The sequence below is a fragment of the Centruroides sculpturatus genome, unplaced genomic scaffold (assembly GCF_000671375.1).
Source record: "Centruroides sculpturatus isolate CEXI.00-Female unplaced genomic scaffold, Cexi_2.0 scaffold266, whole genome shotgun sequence".
Lineage (NCBI taxonomy): Eukaryota > Metazoa > Arthropoda > Arachnida > Scorpiones > Buthidae > Centruroides > Centruroides sculpturatus.
In genome coordinates, this window is record NW_019384421.1 from 362,685 (window position 1) to 380,047 (window position 17,363).

Genomic DNA, 17,363 nt, shown 5'->3' on the forward strand with positions numbered 1-17,363 from the left:
AATTGTTTCAATGTTTAGATCTTTTCCTCCTCGTCACTAATAGGAAATATAAGAATATGAAAGTTATATTGAGTTAAGTAGCTAGATCACTACTGTTAACGAGCTAAATGACATGTTTACTCTAGTAATCATCTGCACACTCACTGTAAATGTAGCTGGTAAACTCTCCCCTTTCTCTGTTCTCCCCCATATTGACGTGTCACGTGATAACGCCTGGTGAACACGTGGTGACGTGAACAGGGGAAAAGAATGAGAATTAATGACAAAATGTCCTATTGATAAATAGTACTTGTTCAACCGATAGCTGCCGTGATTTACTCTCTCCTCGTTCGAAGAGAAAATTTTTCCACCAGAAAGAAGTAATGGCGTTTAACTCTACAATATCTTTTTAAAAACCTATTTTGAATAAGAACATACGTATTTTAAATTTATTCCAGTTATGTAAGAATAACTGAAATAAATTATACAATTTATAATTTAAGAAATTGTAATATCTTTAATAAATTAAGAAAATATAAAAAAATGTATTTGCCAGAAAGTGGTCCATTCAATAACTTTTTACAAATATATATTGACTTAAATTATAAATTATCATTAAAAAATATATATTCTTGTGTTGTAAAATCACTCACAATATACAAAATAACATTTTATGTTTTCTAAATTTGATTTTATTTTGACCGATTTTCAAATGCAAATAAATAACCTAGCTGTAAATAGCTGTAAAATAAAACTCGTAGATGTAAATAGCTGTAAATATTAAAGCAAGTCATGTTTCGACGGTGTTTATCACTTTTATGTAGCAATATGAACGATAAACTCTAAATAAATTGCAAAATAATACTATAAAATAGAACAACTGGGACACGATTCGTGTTTAGCAATTTAGCATGCGAAATTATAAATATTTATTATCAATTTTTTCAATTAGATAGATTAATCTTATTCTTGTTTCATAGTTTATTTTTCTAATATTTAATTCGTAGGGGGAGAAAAGGTCAGAAAAATGAGAAAATTTTATATGAGAAGTTATATTTTAATTTTAACTAATGTTACAGACACATGATTGCATTTATACGTTAAGTAATAAGAGTTTATGGATTGAGATGATCTTCGAAATGAAGTAGATCAAAGCTTTAAAATATATTTTACCATATATCCATAATTTAATAGATTATAAATTAATTAAATATAAAATGTAAAGTTTATTTACAATTGCGTAGATGCAGATTTTCAAGTATTTTTCCAGGAATATATTTGTTATTTCAGATAACGAATTAATTCCTATTGGAAATATTACAGGAAAAATTTATTATTTACTTTTACAGAAGCAATAAAGTTTGAAGGACTTAAAATTTAAATTTTATTTTAAATTTAAATAAATACTCAAAAACTGGAATTTAACTCATGCATATACATAAAATTTATAAACGTGTTCTTTATAGTTATAAAATGTGTTCTTCTAAGAACAGAAATAACAGAAAAACTTTCCTTTTCTTATGAAATATATAAAATAATTTATAGGCTAATTATATTATCATAAATTACAAAAATATAATAAAAGAAATATACGAGTCACATTTTAAAATATTATAGCTCTATCAATTTTAAGAAATAAAAAAATATTTTATTTTGATTAAAGTTTTCAGACAGATATCTTCTTTATTTAATAACTTTTTTTTGAATACATTAAATAACGTTAATAAAAAATAATGTTGTGTTTTATTTCTGGAGACGAATAAAGTTTTCATGGTCCTATTAAAGAGTTAAAAAATAAGATTATCCAACTTTATAGAGTTAGAAATTCTCTGTTATCAGTTTGCAATACAATAGCGAATTGTATATTCTTCTCAATATTAATCGATTTTTCTCTTACTGTATAAAATAAATGATTCATTTTATTCTATACTTTATTTTGGACAGAAATTAAACAATTTGTTTTATAAGTTAGCATAAGAATTTATATTTATTATTATTTATAATTAGTAAGAAATGCAAGCTTTATTATTATTTTATTGGCGTTTATAGTTAAATCGATCCGCTTTACCCCTTTGTAACATATTATATTTAGAATTTTGCTTGTAATAAGTAGTTCAATCTACCCATTCACTGTAAAATAAGCACAATTTTCAACTAAGGTGATATAATAGAATCAGTTTTTATCTATTAAACTCTTAGAAAACTTTATAAAGGATCATAACTTTAACTTTATTAAGTTATAACAACTTTCATCATACGCAAAATGATAGATGAACGAAGAAAGTAATGAATTCATTTATAGAGGAAAGTTTTCTCCAGGATAACCATTTTCATCAGAGTAAAGACAAGACAACAAAAATGCAGGTCATTTGGCATAAAATTGAACGCTTAGTGGGCCATCATTAGGAGGCTCCGGAATCCATTTTCTGCTATCAAGGAGTGAACTGCAGATTCGAATCAATTACGTTCGTGAAAAATGGCAGATCTTAACTGGGAATAAATGGAGGAGAAAATACGTTCGGAGGTGTGCTTCAACATTATAGAAAGGGAAAACACCCCGAAGAGATTATTTGCTTATCGTATGGAGTGGAAGTGAGCCATTCAAGTGAAAAACAGTCATTCATTCCCCCATATCGGTATCGCAGTTGATAAATAGTCAGATAATATCGAGTGGGGACTTCCAAATGCAAATTGAAAGCATTTAGGAAAGTTTTAAATCGTTCTTTGTTCTTTGCACCCGATCCGATTAATTAAATACTTTGACGTTTATGATTTTCTAATAACAGCGCTCCCTAAAATTTATTAGTTTCTTCTAGATTACATTAAAACTCTATAGATTTGCTGAGGGCAATCTTCTAGCCTGTAATCAATGTTCGTTCGTCACACGTGTACAACTTTAAAACGTTGCTAGCCGATAAAAAAAAACAAAAACAAAATACAAATGATAAATTAAAATAATAAATAAATACCATCAATCAATAAAAAAAATTATAGGCTCCGAGAAAATGTTTTTATTAATATAAACTAGAATTTTTAAAATTATAAACAAGAGATTTTTTAAAATAAATATTAAAGACGAATAAAAAACATAGAGATGAATAAATTTTTTTTACAAATGTTGCCAACCAGAAAAAAAAAATAATAGCAATTATTGATTTTGTTGGCATCTGTCAAATTGAAGAATCGCATAAAAAAAGAAAAAACAAAATATCAATTAAAGTTCGTATTTTGGACAGTTGACAGGTGTATGGTGATAATAGTCAGGAATTTCAATCAGTTGAAAAAAGATCAGTCATTGGTGTTAGACACACCCAATTTCATTATGTTTACTATATTCTTCGTGACAAATTGTACCATCTTTGACTCAAACTGTCAAACGGCCACTTTGTAGGTGTCGAAATAAATTAATTCCTTTTCCTAAAAAAACAAATTTGAAACCCTTTCACAGATAAGTGTCAACTACTGTTCGTGCTATAAATATTTATTATGAAATATTTATCTATTTTTAAATGAATAGTATTCAATGCTGTTATCGCTGCATCGAATAATTATCTCTAAAATGTAATTATTATTAGATGCTTTATTTTTTTTTAAAGTAACAAATTAAAAAATGCCCTTTGGCTACTTATAAAAAGTGTTGTCAGATAAGTTCAGTTTGCATGTGTTGCTGTAAAACGTGAGAATAAGAATCGTATCTTAAAAATATTCTTAGCACATAAAATTAAGATATTTTTAATTCTTTACGTAATTAAAACAAAGTTTTGGATAATAAATTAATACTTTATAATTATAGAAACTTGAACTCTTTTGTCTCATTACATAATAGATTTAAACATAGATTTTAGCTATTTAAATGAGTAAAATAAAGTTTTGTATTTGCTTTGATTGTCTTTCTGTTAATCTGAAGTTTATACTGAAAACTAAAGACTAGAATTGAAATTTCAAAGGGTGAAATTAGTAAAAATCCTTAAAAATTCTCATTTAAATTCGAAATTTGGAATAGTTACAGAAGTTGAATTTTGTAATCATTTCAACGGGCTTTCTATCTTTTTGTAGAATTTTTTTTAAAAATTAAAAGGGTAAATTTGTAATAGTGTATAGGATTGATTTTCTCCATATCAATATAGAAAATATACTCACTATTTTAAAAAAAATTACTTCAATTGTTTGACACGCAATCCAGTTTTATTAATTTTAAACGTTGTCAAAATTAAATTTAGAAAATTGTTTTTAATATACAATTGATTAAACAATGAAAAATTGCTCTTTTCAACCTAAAAATACATTAAAATCGTCAAGTTTTGTTTATAAATAAGTCAGTCGAACCATTTATTGACAATTTATGTAAATATGTCATAATCCTATGTTAACCTACTTTTAATATTAATAAATAAATTTATTATATTCAATAAGATGAAAATTAGAATAGAAGTTTATTTTTGTTTACTTAATTTTGTTGAAAAAAATAAAGTATGTTATTTAAAGGTTATCTCCATTTATAAAATTGGTCTTTAAATTAAATTGCTAGTAAATTGATTTATTAATTTGTTCACAAATGAAAGAAATACATATGATTTGTTATTCTTCAATTTAAAAAATTAAAGAAAAATAAGGAAAGAATGAATAGTACTTTGACTCGACCAAACAATTATAACTTCGACTTCAAAACTCCATATATCATTTTTAAAGATCAGAAACCAGAATTCCATTTGTATAAGTAGAGATTATCTTATACTTGGTGAAAATTATATAAAATCACGCAAACCTTGTCTTGTTATAAAGATTCGTGATATCAACCATTATATAGGGAAAAAAAGCAGATAGAAGAAAGCAAAAGTTAATTTGCTTGGTAGAGAAAAAGAGGGAGATCCGCTACTGGCACAATCACCGCCTCCTTGATTTCCTGCTAATTTCTGATATTTTTCTATCTTTAATCTCAATGTTTTAATGATATCTTACAGAATTTCAAAGCAGACAACTTACGATTATCATCTTTCACAATTCTTACCACTAGGATTGTCATTATTGTGAATTATCTTTGGTATCTTTGCCCTTATCACTGGGGTGTAATTTTAGTCAAGTTTCGTGATACTTTCAAACACATTGGTTTCTCTTGTTAGTATTTTTTCTTTCTAACTTCCTGGTGAATGTGATTTCATACTTAGATAAAAACTATGTTAAACTGCATCTTGAAATGTCACCTTTAACTGTTTACGAATAACCAGTTCTTTATAATCATTTTCAAACACGATCTCTCTTATAAGGGATTTTTATATCTCGTTCTTAACGTTACTATAATCAAGTAATTTTACTAGATTAACACCCATTTTAATCTTAAATAAAAATCTTAGTCTTTGAACCTTGTATAAAATTGATCGTGCAGTAAGAGTTTTCAACAAATTTCATGGTTTGGAATTAAGAAAGGATCATTTATATCATTTTACCGGTTTGAAGATAATCCAGTTAAGATTAATTGGAAGATTGAGGTTAGTATTAATTTTAATTTCAGGCTTATATTTTGTCAGGGTTTAAGTTGAATAATGTAGAGACGAGGTGTCATTCACCACATCCGATCAAGTCGAGATCATTGTGAATCTTCTAAGTGAAACCTACCTGTTATGTGACAGTTAATCAATTATTGGATATAGGTCCATCGTTGTTTTCTTTTTTTATGGACAATCTGTCATGATTTGTCAGCGATGCAGACATTGGGCGCCTGGACAACCCCGTAAGGCCCCATGGCATGTCGTCCCGAGTGTCTGTTATTAATTATGTAGGATGTTCCTCTCGGTGACGATCGCTTGTGTCGGTAGTAGACCAATAAACAATTAAGTGAGTAGGTGGAGTTATTTGCACCCCGTAAATCAACAGACTTTAACTAAATTACGGCTTATAAATCTCCAAGAGAATATCTACTCTAACCTTATACCTAAGCGGGTGTACATAAACTATTTGTATTTACGATTCAATCAATTAAAAAGAATAATAAACAATTTTATGTTTATATAATTTTAAACTTTATTAATAATAATTTTCTAATTTGAAACGAATAGCAAAATCTGGTTTTCAATATAAAAATAATAATTATAATATAAATATGTTAAAATTTTAATTAATTTTTGTTAAATTTATTCTTTATTAAATTATATTTTACATTAATTATCATAATTTTAAATCATACTTAATATAATTTGAAATATTTTAATGCAAATATGACCCTAATTCCATTTTTCCACCTTGAACTCTGAAAGCGAACGTAAAAAATAAAATCTCTTAGAAATTATTGTTCGAGTTCTTAAAATTACAAAAATTAACGTTAAAGCAAAGATTTAATAATAATAAAATAAACAAATAAGCGAAAGAACGGAAACACTTCATTAATTTATCAGAACAATTAAATCAGATCGATAGAGAAGATAATAATTAACAATAAATTTACTTAAAATTATTACACGGGTTAAAATATCTAAATTGCCAATTAAATAAACTAATTTATATTCTGATGTTGGCAAGCAATTATTTCAAAAAGTGAAAACAATAGACGTCAGTAAAAATAAAGGTACTATAACACCTCGTTATAAATCAGAATAGATTCAAAACTACATTTTGTCCTGTCCAAGAAGACAAACAACATGGACTGAAGTGGTAATTTGCAAGACCTCTCTTATACATCAATCTGACACATGCCAGAGGACCACTGGACTTATAGTAGACGGCGGCGAAATCCCTATTACTACACCTCTACTACTCTTATAACGCGTGACTAAGTTCTCAACAATAAATTAATGCCTCCGTGTCCACTATCAGTAAGTATATCTGCTATTAGAATACCTAATGACCTCATAGTTTTAAAGGTATATCAGAATTCTAACTATTGGTTGAATTGATTGGTGTCGTTATAAAAGAAAATTACCTGTTGTCTATAGATATGACAAGTAAATTGCATCTGATTCTTAAATTATAGCTCTTATTTAAGTTTCTTTTTTCTTTCGGATTATAAATTAGGACAAATTCCCCTTTATATCTTTATCCTGTTTATAAGAATTTTGTTTCTGTGATTAATGTTTTAGATTATTAATGTGGGAATATATTCTTGAAAGTTTGCTGTATTGTTTCGAAAAAAGTAAAGTAATTTTTTAATGTAATTACGAATTTTTTTCCTGTTTTTTGATATCGTGAGATAAAGAAAATCGTGTTTAAAGCGAGGAAAATAGTTAGCGTAACAATTTTCAATAGGCTTACACAATTAACTTACATAGAATTTATTTTAAAAGATAAAGAGATTATTAGATAAAGATATTTATTTTCGTGTAAATAAACTGTATAATAGATAATTAATGAATTTTTTTTTAAGAAACTTATTTCTTTACCTATTTGCTTGTTTAAATTCCATTGTAGCTTCAAACATTTATGATATATTCCAATTTTAAATAATAAAGTTATGAAAAATTTTGGTTTAACGTACTGTCTCATTTAAAAATGATGTTCCAACTCTTTATCTATGTAGACTATGTAAAATAGAATGTCTGTTTGTCTGTTCTCTATAAATGTTTAAACCCTTTGATCGATCTGCATCAAATTTTTCTTACTCTCTAGTAACTAGGAAAAATATACAGTAAATTACCATAAAACCTCGAAACCCCATCTCATCCCATCCCACCCTGATTTATCCTTTTTTTACTTCGTGATAAACATAACAATGGTAGACTAAAATAACCAAATTTTTTATGTGATTTAAATTATAATGTTTGTCTTTATTACTTTTTGCATGGGAATATCTGATAGTTATCAATATAATTTCAGGAATTCAGTTAGAATTGAAATAAATGTTGACTTTATTGCTTGTCTCTATATAGGCCTATTATATGAAATAGTTTGTTTCATCGTCAAGAAACATGTAAAAATATATAGTTAAGATGTTCATCTAATTTCTTTTTGAGTGTTAAATTATTAGTAAACTTAAACAGACGAATGGGATAAATACAAAAACAATTTTAAAAAATAGTTTTAGTATTCATCCCGACAGTCTGTTCATTCATCTCAAGCTTGATCTCAAGATTTCTCAGAAATCTAAAGAGCTAGCGAGTTGAAAAATTGTATTCACTTTCCACCTGTCCGTTCGTTTGTCAGGCCGTTTTCTTCTCTGTCTAAAGTTTTTAGGAACTAAAATCTAACAGAATTCTTGTGTGGCTTTTACGTGACTATTCTCATTTTTCTTATATTTCATTCAAGTTATATAATATCTAAAACGTAGACGAAATTGATTGCTATATAATCCTAATTTTTCTATATTTTAAGTGCATCATCAGCCTTCAGGATTCGGTGTTAACCCAGTGAGTTATGGGTTAGTTTTGCTTCTCATCGCGCCACCGTTGTAATATTGTCGGTCTTTGCACCCAAGTGAGGTGCTTTTGTACTGTTTTTGAATCTTGTATTGTTGTTTATATGTAACTGTTTTCTGTTTAATAAATTGGACCCGATGCTGACGCTCGTGGGGTCCCATGGGGGCCCCCTGATTGCACTCTCCTTCCCACTTTCCTATCACACTAGTTTCTTCTTCCTGCTCCTTCTCCATACTTTCCTACCTTCTTCTTTCCTACTTCTACAAGGGCCTGAGTCCGCTGCATAATGCAGACAGCCCTTCTAATTCTTTTTCCAAGATGTCTATATTTTAAGTGCATTATATAGAATGTCTTGTCCCATAGAATGTATTCTACGGGACAAGACTAAATATTTTGGATTGTAGCAGATGCTTGTTTTTTCTATGTAATGCACTTAAAATATAGAAAAATCAGGTAGATGAATATTTAAATTAATAAATATAAAATAATAATTAAGTAAAATGCTCATTTCTCATTAATAGAATGGAAAAGTGTTTTTATACTATAAACATTTCATCAAATCATGTTATTTCACTTAAATCTCTAAATAATATAAAAGGTTATATTAGACTACCAATCTATCACTATAATTCTATATAGTTCTGATAAATGATTGATTGTAGAAGTTCACTTTGTAATTATTATANATATATATATATGATAATTATCTAGAGAATATGTTCAATATAGGCTTATTTATAGTCTGTATATGAGGTTTGTAAGTGGTTTGTCTCGTCTTTTAAGAATTGCTATGATGAAACTTTGCATTTAGCTGATACATGAAGATTTAAATTTAGATAATCGAAAAAAAAGGATTAATTTTCAAGTAATGCAAGCAGTGCATATTGATTGCATTGCTTGAAAATTAATATATGCATTGCTATTTGCATATGATTGATATACGCATTGCTTGAAAATTAACCCTTCTGAAGCAATGTTATTAATAATATTAGGTTATTGCTAAAGAGTTCATACTTTCAGATAATAGATAATTAATATTTACTTTTTCAGGTTGTGAATAATGAAGAGCTTTCAATCCATAGATAATCAAGATTCATAATTTTTCAGGCAATTGACAATGGAAATTGTAAACATCCATTGTTCATTGCTTGAAAAACAAACTTTTATACGGTATTTTGTATTATATTCTTCCATTGCTCGAATAATTAGGATTCATGCTTTCAAACAATGGACAACAAGAACTGGCTTTTCCAGGCAATGACTGATTATTTGATTTCAAGCAATGGATAATGAGGATTTATATGTTCATGCAATGGATAATGAAAACTCACGATAAAAGATACGACAGCTTGCAGTGAGGCACCTTAATAAATGCTGGAATTTGACAAAGATTATAGAGAACAATAACCTACATTTTAAAGCAATTGTTTCACACTTGATCGGATTTCTAGATAGAAGAATTTGTCTAAAATGTAGATTGTTAGATAATCAAAATATTTTCCCATTAACTACATTTTTTTAAAACAAAATAAGGTTGAAAGTTTAAAGGTCGACTCTCAATCCAAAAATTTAAGAGTAGATATTTAGAAGAGGATTATTATTTAGAATTATAACAATAAATAATTTTTGAGTGTGATATTTGAAAAATAGCATTCTTTTCTACCGACAAAAAAGTGTCGATAATTCATCGAGACGGTTGGCCCGCCCCTGAAGAAAATTACGTATTGTCTATCGGAAATTGTTTTGAGGCTGACACTTCACACCTAAAGTTGCGAATCGTTCCTCCCTTCGCGTCTCTCTATCGTTACGTTCCATCTCCGTTTATTCTTCTACATAGACTTCGGTACGTGTTGTTTGCAGATAGAGATCTCTGCTGGTTGGTTGTCCCCCCCTAAAGACCCCTGTACTACCCAAAACTGATTACTCGCTGTGCGTGAGCAGACAATATCAATCAGTGAAGCCAAGACGTTCTGACTTCACAACCAAAAGCCGTCTTGTTAGAATGGGAGTTAAAGTGAGGGGATGGAATAAATTTCACCCCCGAATGTTGTAAATAACTGTCTTTGGTTGGACTGTAATTGCCTTTCGTCGGTTGGTAGTCAACTCGCTTATTACCCACCTGCCACCGCATTCGTGACTATGAGGGGGTTTGTAAAAATTCCCCTAAGTTTCTCTCACTCTTGCGGATAATAATTTACTATCTGGCTTAAAAATAATGATTAATTAATTAATGTTCGTGTTTATCCTCTTTGTTTAATAACTCAGGTCGGTTAATATTGTCATAATTCACCGTTTTTTAAAACCTCTTCGTGTGGAGGAGTCTATAGGTTAAGCATTATAAATAACCAGTTTTTACAGCAACAGTTCCCCATAAAAACAAATAAGCTCTTCTGATATCTTCCATGTTATATCCTCACGAAAGCATCAACTAATTTTTTATATTTTTAAAAAATTATTAGAGATTCAAACATGTACTTTCAGGCTACTTTGTGAGAAGCTACAAAACTTCACACACTATAATTTACGATGATGTACTACGTTGAATCCTTAACAACATGTTGCAGAAATTAATTTAAAGTATCATTTCGCATAAAAATCCTATTTTGTATCTGAAAAAAAAAAGATTTAAAACCGTATAAAGTTGTGGTTCATGTCATAAAGTTCCTAAAATAATTGAAAATAAAAAAAATAATTTGAATTTAATTAAAACGTTTAAATAAGATTATCATCACCGATTTCACAAAATTTTAAATATTTGTGAATTAAAGTACAAATAATTTACTTATGTGTAAATTTAAACAGGCTCAATATCTCTAAAATGAATTTTTTAATTGATGAAAATAAGATTTCTTTATATTTCGATACATTGCTAAGAATCTATCAATCGCCAGTATGAAAAGTTAATACGTCTTGATTCAAGTCAATCTTAAATGTTTACACCAGTAAAAGTGATGTATTGATAAAACATAATTTGCTCACAGCATGTTGTCCTTTCTCTATTATTCAGAATTAATTGAACGGATCCTTTGGAAACAAAAGAATAAAGAAGATTCGGATGAAGACGTATCGACTGCCTTCGGCCATCACAACTTCTAGGCCCACCACTTATTTAGCCTTAGGCGCCGGTTCGATCACGTTTGTCCTTGCATTTATATATATATATATATATATATATAAGAATCTAGAAAAGAGTTTTAAAAATAAATTAATCGACTCTAATAAACAGAACTTAAAAGATTTTCTGCTTGAAATCGATGTGGATTTATGCTACTCGTTTACAAGATTTGTCAAGAAATCCTTTACTTTTAAGTTTAGCTATCGAAAAAATCTAAAATAATGAGTTATGTTAATTAAAGAAAATGCCAAAAGCATTAAAGACTAAATAGGTTTATTTAAAAAATAAAAAAAAGATGAAAAATGAATGGCGACACGGAGAAATTGGGCAATTAGACTAGCGAAAATATGACGAAGACACGTTTCAAAATGCACCACACTGGCACCGGACACCAAAAAAAGGACCCCTGCCACCAGCAATTTCTCACCCGTCGTCATTAGACTTAACTTTGCTGAGAAACTAAGCAGGAGACTCGCAGGGATCAAAGGTCAGCGAAGGTCAGCCACGATTTATGATTGGACTTGCGCCGAGTCGCAGGGGCACAGGCGTTCAGTCACACTTGCGATGCGTTATTATATGCAACGTGCCACGTAATGACTCTGGGCTTATCGTGAGGCACTAAATAGCTTTTTCTCTTTTAATACCAAGATTATAAAACCATTTAAATACTATTATTAAAGCTCGAGTTCTTCAATTGCTTCGTTGACAGATTGTAATAAACTCTCGCACTCGCAACTATTTGCAAAATATTTAAATACCTTATTACACATTATCTAGCCTTCACGTTCTGTTAATAATATCATTAGTCGGTAGGTGTTCCTATAAAAGATAGGTCCATTTTTATAATAATGAGAAGCATTATAGTAACTTGAAGAATGGAGCATGTTTCAATGGAGGGCACTTCATTGAAAGACGAGATCTCAACACGTGGAAACTTTAATATATAAATAATTTAATCACATTTATCTAAACATATATTTGATTAATTTGATACAATTTTCTAGCCAAGTATGTTGATTAATTTAACGCTTCAAAGCTCAGCGTAAAATTAATCAAGCACAAAATCTTAAGTTACTTCTATGCAATAAGCAATTTATAAGCGATGCATAGACTTGATCGAACATTTATCGATCGCTCGTTGTCTGCGACATTGAATCGAACAGGAAAAAAGCGCCGATTTAGGTGACAAACATGCAACTTTACTAAACGTAAACAGCAAGAGGGAGAGCTGTTGTCGCCTTAATTATCCTCCATATATTATACCCAAAGGAAGTCAGCTTTCACATCTTTTTCTTTCTCGTTTTCTGATGGTAAAGATAAAAAGCTGCAATTGAAAAAAGAGAGCCTATTGTACGTCCCCCACTCCGTGTAGATACACTGTAGTAAGTGAATTGTAAGACCCTGTATATCCTTTCTAACTGGGAGTCGAATAGAAAGACCAATGAACTGGAGAATTGACTTCCTTCTTGTCTCATGGAATTCGTAGAGACTCATAAATAACTGGCAGAGACTATCTAACTTTCAAGTGAAGTGCGATTTGGAATGCCTCGTTTACTCCCTATTCTCCGCATACTTCCATAGGGATGCTCTTTTGTACCAGGTGTGACTTATACTGGAACCGGCGGAAGTACAACACACAGAGGGTGGGAAATCGTAATCACTCAAACATGTCTTTTTTTAACGTCCCCATTTTTCCCTTATCCGAAATCTTATCGCTTCTAATAGACCTTAACTATTTATTTATATGTACTTCTACAGGACCTACATCCGAGATCCTTCTCCATATCGATTTCTATAGCACAAAACCTTCTCTTAAACTAGTTTAACTATCAAAATTTTGACTTTTACCAAAACATATTTAAATCCTGATAAAATTAAAAACATAAAACCTTACTTAAAATGTTATAACTTTGTTATAATAATATAATAAGGTATTTTTAATCTATAAATTTAAGAGTATATAAAAGTGTAGATTATTGTAGACATCATTTTTTTCTCTTTCAAAAAATGAGTCATTAATCAACGTCTTATTTGACGTAATTGCTGGCCCAGTCAAACTACTTTTTTAAGGACCAACTGCCATGGATTAAGCACGATACAAATATAGGTAAATTAGTAGTAAAAACTAATCTAATATACACCGTGAGGCATTTCACCATATCTCTAATTAATGACATTCTATGAAGTTAGTGTCATAAATGTCCAAAATTCATTAATTTTCACCTCTTCTTATAATTAAACAAAACTCTTTAACTGATAAAAACATAATTAAAACCATTAAAAAAATTAAAAATTAGTTAAAAAAATAATTTAAATCCAATTAAATTAACTTAGTTAATTAAAAAATAGAAAAATAAAAAAGACAAAGTAAAACAATAGAAACAAATAGAAACAAGGTTTATTAAATGGGATTTAACAATAAAAAAAAAAACTGAAAAATGCTATCCTAAAAATCAAAATCATCCATCTCTAGTTATATAATTCGGTTAATGCTATTATAGTAACAATTTTTATTGTTTAATCAGCCGTCTCACGCATCATTATTATTTCAGTAGCGTTTTGTCAACAGAAGTTACACCTAAATCGGTATAAGGTTTGAGTTATTGTGCTGTTTGACTTGTGCTTTTGAATCTCTCGTCATGCGTGAGGCACGGTCACGTAAAAGTGTCATAAACTAAGAACCTGTCCACTAATACGTGATGTAATTTTAAATTTTGTATAAAATACCGAAAAATCATTGATTTATTTTTTTAAAACGATGTGTTTTTTTTTGGCCAGTTACTTTTATTCTTTTCTTTCTTTACTCCGTGATTCTTACTCGTATAATCTTTTATTATTCGTATATTTCATTGAATTAGTTAAATTTTAAGAATAAATAATAGGCCTATTTATGAAAGAATTTTAAACTTAAATAATATTGCAATTACAAACTTCAGATTTTTAATTGATAGGCAGTAAAGTTGTCAGGTTAAGTTGTTCGTAAACTGGTTGTTCAAAAAATATATTATACTTAAGTGATATTTTTTTCTAAATAACGATTAAATGCTTGTATTTATAAACATTAAATTAATTAATCTATCTTAAAACGTTAAAAATAGCTAAAATTGATACAAAAATGATCAAGAATTGCTACTTACATCAAGGAAGATGCTTACATTTTCCACAAATGAAATGGGAAAATATATTAAAATAAATATAAAATAACTTATTTATTTTGCTTATTTATCTTTATATATTAAAAAAAAACAGGAAAATTTTTAAATATTATCTCAAAACTAAATCTAAGATATTCTACAGATTGATATTTCTTTCCTTGAAACTTGGTACTTCGGGAGTTTTAGCATTCTTGGAATATCCAGGATGACAAACTCCACTCGTCCCTGAAAGTTTACTTATAGCTAGTCCAAAAAGTATTAGATTCGGAAGTCTATCATAAATTATAAATATATTTTCTCAGGTATTTCAAAATTAATATCTAAATTATTATATTAACATATAATTTAATCAGTTCTATTGCTAAGTTTATCCGTGTCATCATTAGATACGGAGGATAAACTAATTTAATGAATGAAAAATTAAGATAAAATAGTAAAAAAAAATATTCTACCAGAGTAACTAATATGTAAATAAGGAAAGCAACCAGTTTTATCGTGTAAAAAAGTCGTGACTATTAAAGATTTGTGGAAGGGGGTAGACAAGATTCGTGCACAATATTACATGTCTACACATAAATCTTTCAAAGAGAATTTATTGATAACGGTTTATTTTATAACCCCATTTAAATTAATGTATATAAAATCCCATTTGTTAACATGTAAAAATTATTTTTCCGTTTCTGCACTTCAACTCCATCTTGATACGTTACAAAGAGACGGTAGCTCACAAAAAGTAAAATGGCGCTAGCACGTGCAATAGCACGTGGGTTGATGCAGTGATGGAAGACAGCGATAAACAGGTTAAGAGTCATCATCCATCGCTCGTACATCGTCCCTAGCTGCAGACGGTGATTGAATGATAGTACAAATATTCATCAGATAGGCTGCATAGGGCTGACTTTAATGCATTGTTACATTACGTGACATCGTAAGCCTCCCACAAAATAGGCTAAAGGCTCTTTATATGACTTCAAACTATCTGCGTAAGATAAAATTAATAGTCAACAATAGCAGAATTCAAGACTATTAATCCTATTGCGGACCGTGATGCTATTCCTATACAAGGCGATTAATCATTGCAGCACCGCTGTAATATAATAAAAATTTTTCGTTAAAATTTTAATAATTAAATTTAATAAGTTTTAAGATTATTAGCTTAAATAAACAAAGTCAATAATTTAATATTTGTAACTACTTAGTAGTCCCCGAAGGCGTCAAACCTATTTCTAAATTTAGTAGTCCATATAATAAATCTGGAGACTAATAGATAATTAGTTTCTTGTATTCTTGATGATTGATAGAACCAAACATTCCTAAGGGATTTGGCTATTCGGAGAGAAACATTAATTGTTAAGTAGGAGAATATAGAAAATTCGGCACTTCTCAAAATTATCAGGATCATCCTCTCGTCTAAGCTTTATTAATTACATCTTGGTTGACGTGTTGTCTGCAGTGATGTACCCCGATACCATCAAATCCTCATGACAAGAAGAAATTTAGCGCAGAGAACGACTCAAATTAATCATACCCATCTTCCTGTCGCTTGATGAATGGTCCTGGTACACAGGTCAAGGGAAGACAAGTCCCCTGCCCTCTTCGCTTTTCTTCCTATACTCTCTTTTGGAAGGGTCATGCGACTCTTTGACACGAAAGACGACGACGACCGTAAACTCCGTAAAAAATTTGCTAAAGGATATCTAACGAGACGCAATTGTGATCTGCTTGTATCCAGCTGTTCCTCTTCTGATGCAATTTTTTAAAACTGATTTCAGATAAGCCGCTTTCTGCGATTATTGTCAATTTGATTTGGATGATAATTCATGTTGAACATTTTTATATTTTTTTCCGATTTTTTAAAAAATAAATAAAGGTATTTAAAAAACGTATTCGTTTACAATATAACTTTAAAGATGTATTTTTGAAAATTTCAAAGATATTCTGTTGAAACGGTTGTTCATTAGATTATTTTTAATACTAAGATATTTGGATTGTTAATTTATATTTTTCGCTATTTTAACAATAAATTTAAACTGAAAATTGTCATTTGTATATTTATTTTTAGTATTTATAACATTTTTTATAACAACATTTTCAAGAATGAAATTTCAGTTTTTAAACGCACCAAAGAAGCTTAAATTCAAAATCTAAATATTTCATGTTCTTTTCCTATATTCTTAATAGAGAAAAAGTAAAATTAATACAAAAGCAATGACTAAAATGCGTTTAAATTCAGTTGTATAAACTAAATTAAAGGAAAAAGATTAGTACCAGATATTCACCCATTCTGTAACTCATTATTTATCCAATCAATAGTACAAATTGCAGAACTATAAGCTTACATTAATGCTGTATAAATTGTAGGTGTGAGGTATATAAATTACGGAGCGATTTGGTTGACTTCAGAAGGATCTCTCACCTTTCGTGTCCCCTAAATGACTATCTCGTTCTTGACTTGATCGATCACTCGGCAATTCTATGGCATCGTCATAAACCTACGCATTCAAGATTATGAATAGTATTTGTCAGTTTATAAATTACAATTTAACATATTTGTGAATTAATCGTACTTATCCATCATTAAAAAATTGGTTGAGAATTCATTCTGTTTGCAATTTTATGATGTGTAGGATTGGTCTATAGAAAAAGATCTTTAGTTTAACTAACCAGACATCTTCCATAATAAAAAATCATTTTAAAAACTAAAAGAAATTTTTTAAATTTTATGCAATTAGAATTAAAATTTCTTTATTTTAAAATAAATAAATTTATTCA

General features: G+C 29.0%; 1 long non-coding RNA gene across 1 annotated transcript; it reads right to left on the reverse strand.

Annotated features, from left to right (window-relative positions):
• Nucleotides 1–16,744: 16,744 nt before the first annotated feature.
• LOC111619410 lies at nucleotides 16,745–17,259 on the reverse strand. Its single transcript, XR_002755745.1, has 3 exons — nucleotides 17,159–17,259; nucleotides 16,860–17,083; nucleotides 16,745–16,764 (listed from the first exon to the last, which is right to left on the reverse strand). It is a non-coding gene; the product is annotated as an uncharacterized LOC111619410 (long non-coding RNA).
• Between the last annotated feature and the right edge of the window lie 104 nt (nucleotides 17,260–17,363).